This window comes from Syngnathus floridae, chromosome 2, assembly GCF_059516105.1.
Source record: "Syngnathus floridae isolate MCC-2025c chromosome 2, RoL_Sflo_1.0, whole genome shotgun sequence".
NCBI classification, from domain to species: Eukaryota; Metazoa; Chordata; class Actinopteri; order Syngnathiformes; family Syngnathidae; genus Syngnathus; species Syngnathus floridae.
The window spans coordinates 7,719,635-7,732,083 of NC_142414.1; the positions used below are offsets into that span (position 1 = coordinate 7,719,635).

The following is a 12,449-nucleotide window of genomic DNA, read 5'->3' on the forward strand; positions in this document are numbered from 1 at the left end:
AATATTTGTTCAAAAGAATCGTTCACCGAATCGTTTGCTACACTGTCATTTATTCTTTTTTCTTTTTCTATTGTAGTGTTCATTAGGTGTACCTAATTACAGGCCACTTCAATAGGGAAAAAGCTTAAGTGAAAGTGAAAAGTGCCACACCCGCCCTCACCCCCACCTTCTGATTGGCTGTTTGATCTGTAACGTCACTTGGACACTCCATTAGGTACACCGCCATTTTCAAGTGTACCTAATATCAGGCCACTTTATTAGGGAAATATCATGGTCAAAGGTCACAGGTGTCAAGCTCTAGTCCTTGGGGCCGCGTTCCAACATGTTTACCAAGTGACCCTTGTTAAGCGCACCTGCGTGAAAAGTTTTTGGTCACTTTTACGTTCAGCAAGAGCTAAAAGTTTTCACGCAGGTGCACTTAACGAGGGAATCACACGGACACTCCATTAGGTACACCGCCATTTTCAAGTGTCAGGTTCAAAATCAGTAAAAAGGATCAGCAGACAAAACCAGTGAGGCAGAATGTTGAGTCTTTTCTCGCGAGGAGTGCATCCAGACTTACAGCAGTCCGACTACACTAAAAATCTGTTTTACACTCCTCGCTCTTTTTATTTGGAAATGCCCTACCCACATTGTGAGACGATTAGCCCTTAAGGGGTGGGGGAAAGAGATTGTGGCTTCGTCTCGTAAGAAAAGAAACAAAAAGTAACGCACAAAGTGTTGCGTGCAGATATGGCTATATCAGCAAAACAGTTTAAGCGATATTCCGAGAGATAAAAAGAGAAAGTGACGTTCTTTAAGGAAGATCAGAAGGTTCATGACGCATCGTTTGACGTGTTGCTTTCACGATCTGTTCTGGTGGCCGCTGAGCTGTCAGCAGCATCTTGTTTGACACAACCGTCATCTCGCCCCTGACCCAGCCGTAATCCTTCTGTTCTGTTGTACAAGATAAGAATAAGCAAGGCAAAGCAGCAAGCATACTGAACAGTAACATTGTGAATAAGTACTCATTAGAGAACGCATGATAACATATATATACAATTTTTCTAACATCAAGTGTACCTAATATCAGGCCACTTTATGAGGGAAATATCATGGTCAAAGGTCACAGGTGTCAAGCTCTAGTCCTCGGGGCCGCGTTCCAACATGTTTTCCAAGTGACCCTCATTAAGAGCACCTGCGTGAAAAGTTTTTGGTCACTTTTATGTTCAGCAAGAGCTAAAGGTTTTCACGCAGGTGCACTTAACGAGGGAATCACACGGACACTCCATTAGGTACGCCGCCATTTTCAAGTGTACCCAATAACAGGCCACTTTATTAGGGAAATATCATGGTCAAAGGTCACAGGTGTCAAGCTCTAGTCCTCGGGGCCGCGTTCCAACATGTTTACCAAGTGACCCTCGTTAAGCGCACCTGCGTGAAAAGTTTTTGGTCATTTTCACGTTCGGAAGGAGCTAAAACTTTTCACGCAGGTGCGCTTAACGAGGGAATCACACGGACAGTCCATTAGGTACATCGCCATTTTCAAGTGTACCTAATAACAGGCCACTTTATTAGGGAAATATCATAGTCAAAGGTCACAGGTGTCAAGCTCTAGTCCTCAGGGCCGCGTTACATGTTTTCCAAGTGACCCTCGTTAAGCGCACCTGCGTGAAAAGTTTTTGGTCACTTTTACGTTCAGCAAGAGCTAAAAGTTTTCACGCAGGTGCGCTTAACGAGGGAATCACACGGACACTCCAATAGGTACACCTATGTGTGTTTGTGTGTGGTGTGTGTTGTGGGTGTGTGTGGTGTTTTTGTGGTGTGTTTGTGTGGTGTTTGTGGTGTGTTTGTGTCTGGTGTGTGTGTGTGTGTGTGTGGTCTATGTCTGTGTGGTGTTTGTGTGTTGTGTGTGGTGTGTGTGTGATGTGTGTGTGTTGTGTGGGTGTTGTGTGGGTGCTGTGTGGTGTGTGTGATGTGTGTGCTGTGTTTGTGTGTGGTGTGTGTGTGTGTGTGTGTGTGTGTGTGTGTGTGTGGTGTGTGTGTGTGTGGTGTTTTTGTGGTGTGTTTGTGTGGTGTGTGTGTGTGCTGTGTTTGTGTGGTGTGTGTTGTGGGTGTGTGTGGTGTTTTTGTGGTGTGTTTGTGTGGTGTTTGTGGTGTGTTTGTGTGTGGGGTGTGTGTCGTCTATGTCTGTGGTGTTTGTGTGTTGTGTGTGGTGTGTGGTGTGTGTGTGGTGTGTGTGTGTTGTGTGGGTGTTGTGTGGGTGTTGTGTGGGTGCTGTGTGGTGTGTGTGTGATGTGATGTGTGGTGTATGTGGTGTGTGTCTGTGTGTGGTGTGTGTGTGTGTAGTGTTTTTGTGGTGTGTTTGTGTGGTGTGTGTGTGTGCTGTGTTTGTGTGGTGTTTGTGGTGTGTGTGTGTGTGTGTGTGGTGTGTTTGTGTGGTGTGTGTTTGTGTGTGTGTTGTGTGTGTGTGTTGTGTGTGTGGTGTGTGTATGTAGTGTGTGTGGTGTGTGTTGTGTGCGTGTTGTGTGTGTGTTGTGTGGGTGTTGTTTGGGTGTTGTGTGATGTGTGTGGTGCGTGGTGTGTGTGTGGTGTTTTTGTGTGGTGTGTGTGTTGTGTGTGTGTGAGTGTTGTGTGGGTGTTGTGTGGGGTGTGTGATGTGTGTGGTGTGTGATGTGTGGTGTGTGTGTGATGTGTGTGGTGTGTGATGTGTGTGTTGTGTGTGTTGTGTGTGGGTGTTGTGTGGGTGTGGTGTGTGTGGGTGTGGTGTGTGTGGTGTGTGTGGTGTGTGATGTGTGGTGTGTGTGTGTGTGTGGTGTGTGTGTGGTGTTTTTGTGGTGTGTTTGTGTTGTGTTTGTGGTGTGTTTGTGGTGTGTTTGTGTGTGGTGTACCGGCAGACAAATGTAAGAGGGTACATTACCTTGTTAACACACCCACGAACAGGGGCCCCTGGGTGAGGTGGGGACATTTTTTTGAGTCCCCACTTTTTTATGCTTTAAATCTTGTCAGAATCATGTCTGAAACTATTTGGTGAAGTTTTATCATTTTTGCAAAAAGGGGACCAAAAACTGTGTGAGTGTGGAAATCAATGCTTCTGCTGTTCCACACGTTTCCACACGGTGTATTCCACACACGTCGTATTCACACTCCATTGTTAACACACCCACGAACAGGGGCCCCTGGGTGAGGTGGAGAAATTTTTTTGAGTCCCCACTTTTTTATGCTTTAAATCTTGTCAGAATCATGTCTGAAACTATTTGGTGAAGTTTTATAATTTTTTCAAAAATATCAATTTCTGACATTTCTTGCGCGAAGTTTATATAGTAAAGAGGGGACATGCGCATTGTGAAATGTCAGACAAACAAAATATTACACACTCTGCTTACAAGCTGATTTTTTTTCATACTGAATAGGGCACTTTTCTGTCCATACAAATAATGCATATAGCTGACATTTCCGACATCTCATTTTTGCTGGTACAATGTCAATACAGGTTGACTGGTTCAAGACGGCGGCGCGTGCACACCCAGCGGCCACTCGCTGTCCCGTTCGGTGTTTTGTGAGTGTTTACTGAGTGTTTGTCCGGCAGTTTTGTGTGTGTTCGTTTCGTGTGATACGTCGTGCTACTAGTGCGGCGGGCATGTTCTGCTCAACATCGGCGGAAGTGGGTTTTATGGCGTTCTGGACTTTGGTGCGGAGAGATTAAGGGCGCTCGGACTGCTTCGTCATGGAGCGACGCCGGACTGGCCTGCTCTTCCTCCCCTGGTTGGACTGCGTCGTGAGCTCGGACTGCTCCGTCCTGGAGCATTGTTGGGATGCGTCGGCAGCGGGTCTGCGAGGCAGCGGAAGAGGGGCCAGCGCGAAGACGTCGGGCCAGGCTTGCGGCCAACCCAGCTCGCCCAGCCGTGCCTTCCATTCTCCTGGCGTACGTTCGTTCGCGGGACGACAAGATGGGTTGCGTTCGCCTGATAGGATCCACGAACAGGTGTTGTGCTCGATTTAGTTCCCCCGTGAGATTTTGTTCCCCCTGCCGCGGGAGCGCGCACGCCTTGTTTGGAAAGCGAAAAACCGATGCCGTACGGCGTCGTACGGCGTCAGCACTATGTTGTTTTCAATAAAAACATGAAGAATTCACGTTTGCGTCAGTTAATTTTAATTTTTATAAAGGATTATTCTCATTTGATGTCTTTAAATTCATCCGCGTTCTGCCATTGAAGCGGGGTGCATTCAAAGACCAGTCGTACAGACGGAACACTCACTCACTTCACCAAAAAGCAACGATATAATTACGTGAGCTCTTTGCATAAACCTCGATGCAAAGAAACTCCTCTTGGGTACCGTTACATGCTACAATATTATATATTACAAAGGAGACTTTATACTTAATTGTGATCATCATTCATCCATCCATTTTATTACTCAGGTATTTTCTCTGTTTTTTTTCTGTCTTCCTGGGGGTCTGCTCAGGTAGTGTGTTCAAATTTGCCACACTACCTGAGCAGACCCCCAGGAAGACAGAAAAAAATCCAGTCGATGTCCAGGACTCACCGTTCTCAAAATAAGGGGGGGGAACATATCCTCACGGGCCACCCGTGAGGATATGTTCCCCCCCTGTAATTTGGCCTAGGAATGAGGGAACCTGTTCAAATTTGCCAAACTACCTGAGCAGACCCCCAGGAAGACAGAAAAAAAACAGTTGGAGTCTAGGACTCACCGTTCTCATAATAAGGGGAGGGGAACATATCCTCACGGGCCACCCGTGAGGATATGTTCCCCCCCTGTAACTTGGGCTAGGAATGAGGGAACCTGTTCAAATTTGCCACACTACCTGAGCAGACCCCCAGGAAGACAGAAAAAAAGCCAGTCGATGTCCAGGACTCACCGTTCTCAAAATAAGGGGGGGGAACATATCCTCACGGGCCACCCGTGAGGATATGTTCCCCCCCTGTAATTTGGCCTAGGAATGAGGGAACCTGTTCAAATTTGCCACACTACCTGAGCAGACCCCCAGGAAGACAGAAAAAAAGCCAGTCGATGTCCAGGATTCACCGTTCTCAAAATGGGAGGGGGGCACAAATATTCACGGCTTGACATTTTTTATAGCGTTCCTGTTACAATTTTTATCCCACCACCTTTCACTTTGCTTGGGACAAAAGGAGCCTTCAGAACTGAAATTTCTTCTCAATTATTCATTCAAATCAATTCACTCAAATCATTCTCGTTATGAAAGATTTGATCACAAAACGTGTGTGGCTTTTTCTTAAATGAACACGTTTGACATTGCTATAGTGTCAGCTTTTAATTACATTGCGCTGTCATTTTAAAGCAAATTAATAAATGCAACAATATTAATTTGCTTTGAAAATACCTGAGTAATAAAATGGATGGATGAATGATGATCACAATTAAGTATAAAGTCTCCTTTGTAATATATACTCCTTGTAGCATGTAACGGTACCCAAGAGGAGTTTCTTTGCATCGAGGTTTATGCAAAGAGCTCACGTAATTATATCGTTGCTTTTTGGTGAAGTGAGTGAGTGTTCCGTCTGTACGACTGGTCTTTGAATGCACCCCGCTTCAATGGCAGAACGCGGATGAATTTAAAGACATCAAATGAGAATAATCCTTTATAAAAATTAAAATTAACTGACGCAAACGTGAATTCTTCATGTTTTTATTGAAAACAACATAGTGCTGACGCCGTACGACGCCGTACGGCATCGGTTTTTCGCTTTCCAAACAAGGCGTGCGCGCTCCCGCGGCAGGGGGAACAAAATCTCACGGGGGAACCAAATCGAGCACAACACCTGTTAGTGCGTGCCTGCTGTGTGGTCGTGTTCGCAGTGGCCTGGTTGACTGTCATCTTTCCGGACTCTGCTGTGCATCGGGAGCGGCTAGCGTGCTATCACTCTTATATGTTCATCTTGTTTTATTTATCCTGTGTTGTTTACTTGTATGTGCGTTGTGAACTCTGTCTTGTCACCCTGGGATAGTGAGAAACGTAATTTCGATCTCTTTGTGTGTCTTGACATGCGGAGGAATTGACAATAAAGGAGACTTTGACTTTTTGTGCGAAGTTTATATATTAAAGAGGGTACGTGTGCATTGTAAAATGTTCAGACAAACAAAATATTACACACTCTGCTTTCAAGCTGATTTTTGCAGACTGAATAGGGCACTTTTCTGTCCATACAAATAATGTACATACCTGACATTTCTGACATGTCATTTTTGCTGGTACAATGTCATCCTATCATAGAGGTTGACTTGCGCGAAGTTTATATATTAAAGAGGGGACATGTGCATTGTAAAATGTTCAAGACAAACAAAATATTACACACTCTGCTTTATTGAATTTCAAGCTGATTTATACTTATTGAATAGGGCACTTTTCCGACATTTCATTTTTTGCTGGTGCGATGTCTTCCTATCGTAGAGGGGACTTGCGCAAAGTTTATATATTGAAGAGGGGACATTTGCATCGTAAAATCTTTACATATGTTAGCATGTGTTATGTTAGAAGGGTGCCGGTTCAATTCCCCCGCTGACCCTCCCTGTTTGCATGTTCTCTCCGAGGCTTCATGGATTTGCTCCGGGTACTCCGGTTTTCTCCCACATCCCTAAAACATGCTTGATAAAGCCGATTGAGCACTCCAAATTTCCCCTAGGTGGGACTGCGAGTGCGGATGGTTGGTTGTTTCTGTGTGCCCTGCGATTGGCTGGAAACCGGTTGAGGGTGTCTCCCGCCTACTGCTGGAAACTGCTATCCGCGCCTCACGGCAAAACCCATAGCCAATCACCTGTTATCCAATGTATTCACTGCATGCTCCTTTTATTTCTTCAGTTTTAGGAAAAGGCCAAGACTCCAAAACTAAATTTAGACTCACACTGTTTGGGTGAGTGTTTCATTTTTTTTCTTACTGTCAAAAAAGAACACAACTGACTTTCACCCCCCCCCCCCCCCCCCCCAAAAAAATAAATAATATTACACTAAGTAAAATAAAGCACTGTTTGACATGATAGACCTGGTTAAGACCAAACTATATATTTTTTATACTCTATACCAGGGGTCACCAACACGGTGCCTGCGGGCACCAGGTCGCCCGTGAGGACCGCATAAGTCGCCCGCAGAACTGTTCTAAAATTAGCTCAAAATAGCGGCACTTGTCAGTGAGCTGCATCTATTTATTTTACAGTCAAACCTCGGCTTTCGAACGTCCCGGTTCTCGAAATAATTGGAATTTGAACCAAAAAAATTCGAGATATTTTTGTTTCGGTTGTCAAACAAAATTCGGAGGTCGAACCTCGCGAGATGAGCCGGGAAGACCCGAGAAAACCCGACCGCGCGGCCTGGATGCCGACTGAGTCCGTTGTTATTGTATTTTCGTTACTTTGAGGATTGTATTAACCCCTAATCATGCCTCCAAAGAAAGCAAGTGGAAGCAGTAAAGCCATCCTAAAACAAAAAGACGCTCTTAAAGCAATGCTACAGTGGGCGCCCGGCGTGCGGCGGTTGCGCGATCGGACCAAATTAAGAGCCCTGCGCAATGAGTTCCACTTAAATTTTGGAAAGTACATCAGGACTTTAAAAATATCTAGTAAATTTTAGCGACGGCTCTGTCACAATAATGCGACCAACGCGGTGCAGTTGCGCGGTCGGCGACGCGCTACGGTTGCGCGTTCGGCGGTGCGCTGCGGTTGCGCGATCGGACCAAATTAAGCTCCCTGCGCCCTGAGGTCCACTTAAAAGTTTTAAAGTACATCAGGACTTTAGAAATATTTTCTAAATTATAGCGACCTCTCTGTGACAATAATGCGACCAGGGCGGGGCAGTTGCGCGGTCGGCGACGCGCTACTGTTGCGCTTCGGCGGTGCGCTGCAGTTGCGCGATTGGACAAAATTAAGCTCCCTGCACACTTAGGTCCACTTAAATTTGGGGAAGTACATTAGGACTTTAAAAATATTTTCTAAATTTCAGCGACGGCTCTGTCACAATAATGCGACCTGCGCGGTGGGCGACGCGCGACGGTTGCGCGTTCGGCGGTGCGCTGCAGTTTCGCGATCCGACAAATATGCGCAAATGAAAAACTGCTTAAAAAAGGCGGGGTTTTTTTTGTCTTGAAAGGGATTTAAAAAAAAAAACAACATTATTTGTAATGGGAAAACCAGATTCGGAATTCGACCAATTCGCTTCTCGAACCGCCTTCTGGAACGGATTGTGGTCAAAAACCAAGGTTTGACTGTATTTTTGCTATTCTTGTTAAAATCACACTTACATGTGAACTGGAAATGACAATAATAACACATAGTAAAAGCCAAATTAAGCAAATTGGCTATTTCAGAATTGTGTGTCAAACTGGTAGCCCTTTGCCTTAATCAGTACCCAGGAAGTAGCTCTCGGATTAAGAAAGGTTGGTGACCCATGCTCTATACAAACCCTGACTGCAGGTGGGTGGCCATCTGCCTTGACCGGTTGGGTGGAAAGAGACAGAGAGAGACAAACTTAGCACTCATTTATTACACATTTCTCCTTAAGGATGCAATTTTGTTGTGTACAAAGAATTTTATGGCTTTCCAGTCTCGTCCATGATCTTTGAGTAATGGATTTTCATTTAAACATTTTTCACAGTCTTCCTTTCGAGGAACCCTCATTTCTGTCAGGAACTGCTTCAAATGACATTGGATAATGTTTTTTTCTGTCTTTGACCAGGGTATTCTGGATTTCACTGTAAATAAACAAAGAAAGTAAGAAAGTGAATAAATAGATGGATGGAAATGATTATCATTCATTCTTCTTAAACAAGCACATTACACAGGCATTATTAGTCATCCATTTTCCTTGTTAACAAATGTCAAACAAAGTGTTTGATTTCAAGGAGACAATATATTTTAGAGTCACTACACTAACACACCCTTTTGTTTAGATGGCTGTCCCCCAACTGCCTCTCTTGAAGTAGCAACTGTTTCTTTACCTTCCTCTGAGTTTTCTGAAATCACATGATCAACGATAAGACGTTTGCACTTATTGTGATTGAAAGTCACAATGCAGATGTAAATAATGAATGAATATTCAGTGAAAACTTACTTTCTTGACTTTTGAGAGTGGGCCTCTCAGACGGAATGTCCTTCCTCTCAGAGTCATCCGGCTCCTCTTCAGCTGAAACTAAATATTTTAAATCAATACTTGTGCACTAAAAGTCATTTTCCTTTGCTTTGTTTAGTAATAAGTGTAGCAAGTTATTGAAACCCTATACTTACAGTTTATGTTTGGCATTAAGCCCTCCAAGGTCTGTCCTTTGAATTGCCCCACTCCACTTTCCATGGCATAGAGGAGTCTACTGACTTTTGCTGTTTGCAAGGTCTCTTCAGGCAGTCTGTAGTATTCCCTATGGACTTCAATATCATGGCCCATGAAAGTTGCCAGCTGATCAAGCTCATGGCTTTTTAGATTTAGCAGCCGTGAAACAGTAGCCACATGTTTTCGCAATTTTGTGGACGTTATATTTTCTGGCCGTTCTGCTCCACAGGCCTCTGCAAATCTTTTTAGAGTATCGCATCCACGAATATTCCCCTCAGAACCAAAATGGGTGCGGGCAAAGATGTAGGGGTTGTTTGGGGCAATCCCAACCTCTTCCCTTGTTTTGAGGAGAAGATCCACAGATTCCTTGACATCAGGAGGGAACAACACTGGAACTTTGCGGCCTCTTTTCCCCTCTACCCTGGTGAGATGATTGCACAGATTCTTCTCCAAAGGGGATAGACTGTTCAGAATGTCATCCTGCATGCTTTTCTTGTTTCTGTCCAGGTATGATTTCAACTCCATCCGCGACACTTCTCCTTCACGACGCCGATTGAATATTATAAGCTGTGTCAGAGTTATTTGAGACAGTTCACTCCATGCCTTTGTCGATGGATGGTCGATGAGTGCTTTTTTGTTAGCTTCTTCAAGGCATTTCAGATGATCACGAAGCTTTTTGATGTCCTCGGATAAGGGCAGTGTTTGGGGGTTGTTCCATTTCTTCCGATAAAGTGTTTTCAGAGCATTGGATGACACAAGCGTTGACCACTCCAGTTCGATTAATCGCAGGAATTGATCTGCTCTTTCCTTTAAGCCGTGGTCCTGTTGACGCAGAGCCTCTCCTTGCAAAATCTGTGCCACCGTAACAAGGGAATAGCGCAGTTTCACCGGTGTTGAAGGAACGGCATATCTGTTTGTCAAGTCATTGAACCCATTCATACTTTTCACAGCCTTGAGTACAGTGTTGAACTTCCCTGGGTGGATTAAATCCTTCAGAAAGACAATGTCTTTGTCGATTTCCCTTGCCTCTAGGACAAGTCTGGCAAGTTCCCTCATCTTATTGCGCATGTCTGCCCGATATCGGCTAGACTCGCCATTTTTTAGAAACATCCTCTCTCCCAGTGAGATTATCAGCGTGTCACTTTTCACCACTTGAGTAACATGATCATGTGTCATGTCTCCAAGAACCCGTTTCAGTCCGATGGAAATGGAGGTGTCAGTGGGCAACAACATGGAGCAAGCAGCTTGAACTTTTCTCCTCACTGGTCCATCTTCTTTCACTCGCAATTTGCAAATTTTGATATGTCGCCAGATGTCAGATTTGACATACATAGCAAAGCAAAACTTGCATGGCAAATAGTCTGCAGCTGTTGAGGGATTTCTTGCTTGCCTTCTTGGCACGATTTGTCCATTTCCAGATGCTAGTACTTCACAGTTATGTTGGTAGTTTCCTTGATTCCTCACTTTGGTCAATAAACAATTACGCTGGCTTGAGCCTTTCTTATGCATCAGTGCCTTAGCTATGTCAGGTTTATCGCAATGTTTCTGCATCAGATGCCTTGCAATTTTTGCAAAAGGTTTCTCGCAATAAAGGCAGTAATTCCTCTTATCATAGACACGATGATGGGCAGTGTTTGAGGACATTTTAACATGAATACCTCGTTGAATGTCGCTACCATTACCATTATAATTTACTGCCTTTAGGGGTTTTAACAAAGTGCTTGACACTTCTGCAAGCTGTTCTTTCTTATCTGACATGTCCAGCTCAAGGGAAGCCTGTTTCCTTGGGATTTTGGAAGGTGGCTCTTTGTAGATCCCTCCCTTTTCTGCTTCTTCATCGTCATCTTCCTCCTCCTCCTCTTCATCATCATCATCGTCCTCTTCTTCTTCAATATAGTCCTCATCTTTTTGTTCATCTTTATCCTCATCATCATCATCATCATCATCATCATCATCATCATCATCATCATCATCAGTAGCATCAGAGATATCCAAGGGAAGGGAAAGCTGTTGCACACTGGTCTGAAATAAAGACACACAACGTATGTACCTTGCAAACAATAAACTGTGTCAATATCCTCAATACTTTTCTCATAGAAAATAATGTATTAAACCACTTCTTACCATTTCAGACACAGATGGTTCTTTTTCAATGGGAGAAGCTGAATCCACCAGGTCATTGCCAGTAATTTCCGACGGGTTATGAAATCACAATTTTCAGTTTGAGTTGTGACCTGTAAAGATATTTAAAGGAAGTGTTAAACATTTTGGTAAATTTACATGTTTTGCACATACGGATACATTCCAGATGTACAGCTTAGCATGAAGATTTTGATAAGCCTCTATCATGACAAACATCTTGATTCACCGACAATTACATTTTATAATCCATGTTTACAGCATGAAATCACTCATTTGAAGTAAGTTTCTATCATTGTGAATATAAAAAACAATTTATGTTCCCTTGACATGTGATATATCATGTAATTTTAACTATAACAAAAATAAATTATTAGTCAATACCAGAATCTGCATGTAAAGGCATGCAGTACTTTTGTTTATTTAATTTAATAACAATTATATATATATATATAAACACGCACATACTGTTATACATACCTGTCGCCATGGACAGTTGGTGTCCCCATAGTCGTACACAATTTCTTCTCCTTTATTTTTGTGATTGCAAAAGCACACAGATGTGTTTTTTTCTGTTTATCCAGTATCTGTTGGTCATATAGGCACAGACAATAAATAGTAGGAATTACAGTCATTAACAGTAATTTTTCTGTCTGACGGTTTCAACAGTGTATACATATATATTGTTACTTACTATTCTAATTTTGCTGTTTGGCTTTATGTGATCATCATTTATGAATCTTCCAAGTCTTGCTGTGTGCTTGCTGCCATCCACGCTGTATAGGGGATTTATTGCACTTATTTAGTCTTTGTTGCATTTCAGCGATATTATTAAACATAGCTGAAGCATCTATAACTAAATGATTCATTCAATTGTTCTTACCAGAAAATCTGTCCCCGGAAAGAGTAAAAATACAGAAATGCTGCATCTGTATCTGAGTATTGTTTGAACAGGGCTTCTCCTTCTAAACCTGTCTCGTGCCTTCCAACGTATTCAAGCAAGAACTCTCCTGCCTCCATGTTTTTGGTGGCA

The 12,449-nt window shown here is 43.5% G+C and overlaps 1 long non-coding RNA gene across 2 annotated transcripts; it reads right to left on the minus strand.

Annotated features, from left to right (window-relative positions):
- Positions 1–8,483: 8,483 nt before the first annotated feature.
- LOC148401500 (uncharacterized) lies at positions 8,484–9,690 on the minus strand. 2 transcript variants are annotated; one of them, XR_015857062.1, is made up of 4 exons: positions 9,238–9,690; positions 9,065–9,142; positions 8,892–8,966; positions 8,485–8,705 (listed from the first exon to the last, which is right to left on the minus strand). It is a non-coding gene; the product is annotated as an uncharacterized LOC148401500 (long non-coding RNA). The 2 variants fall into 2 exon arrangements; XR_015857061.1 differs by having other exon boundaries at positions 8,484–8,705; positions 9,065–9,690.
- Positions 9,691–12,449: the final 2,759 nt, after the last annotated feature.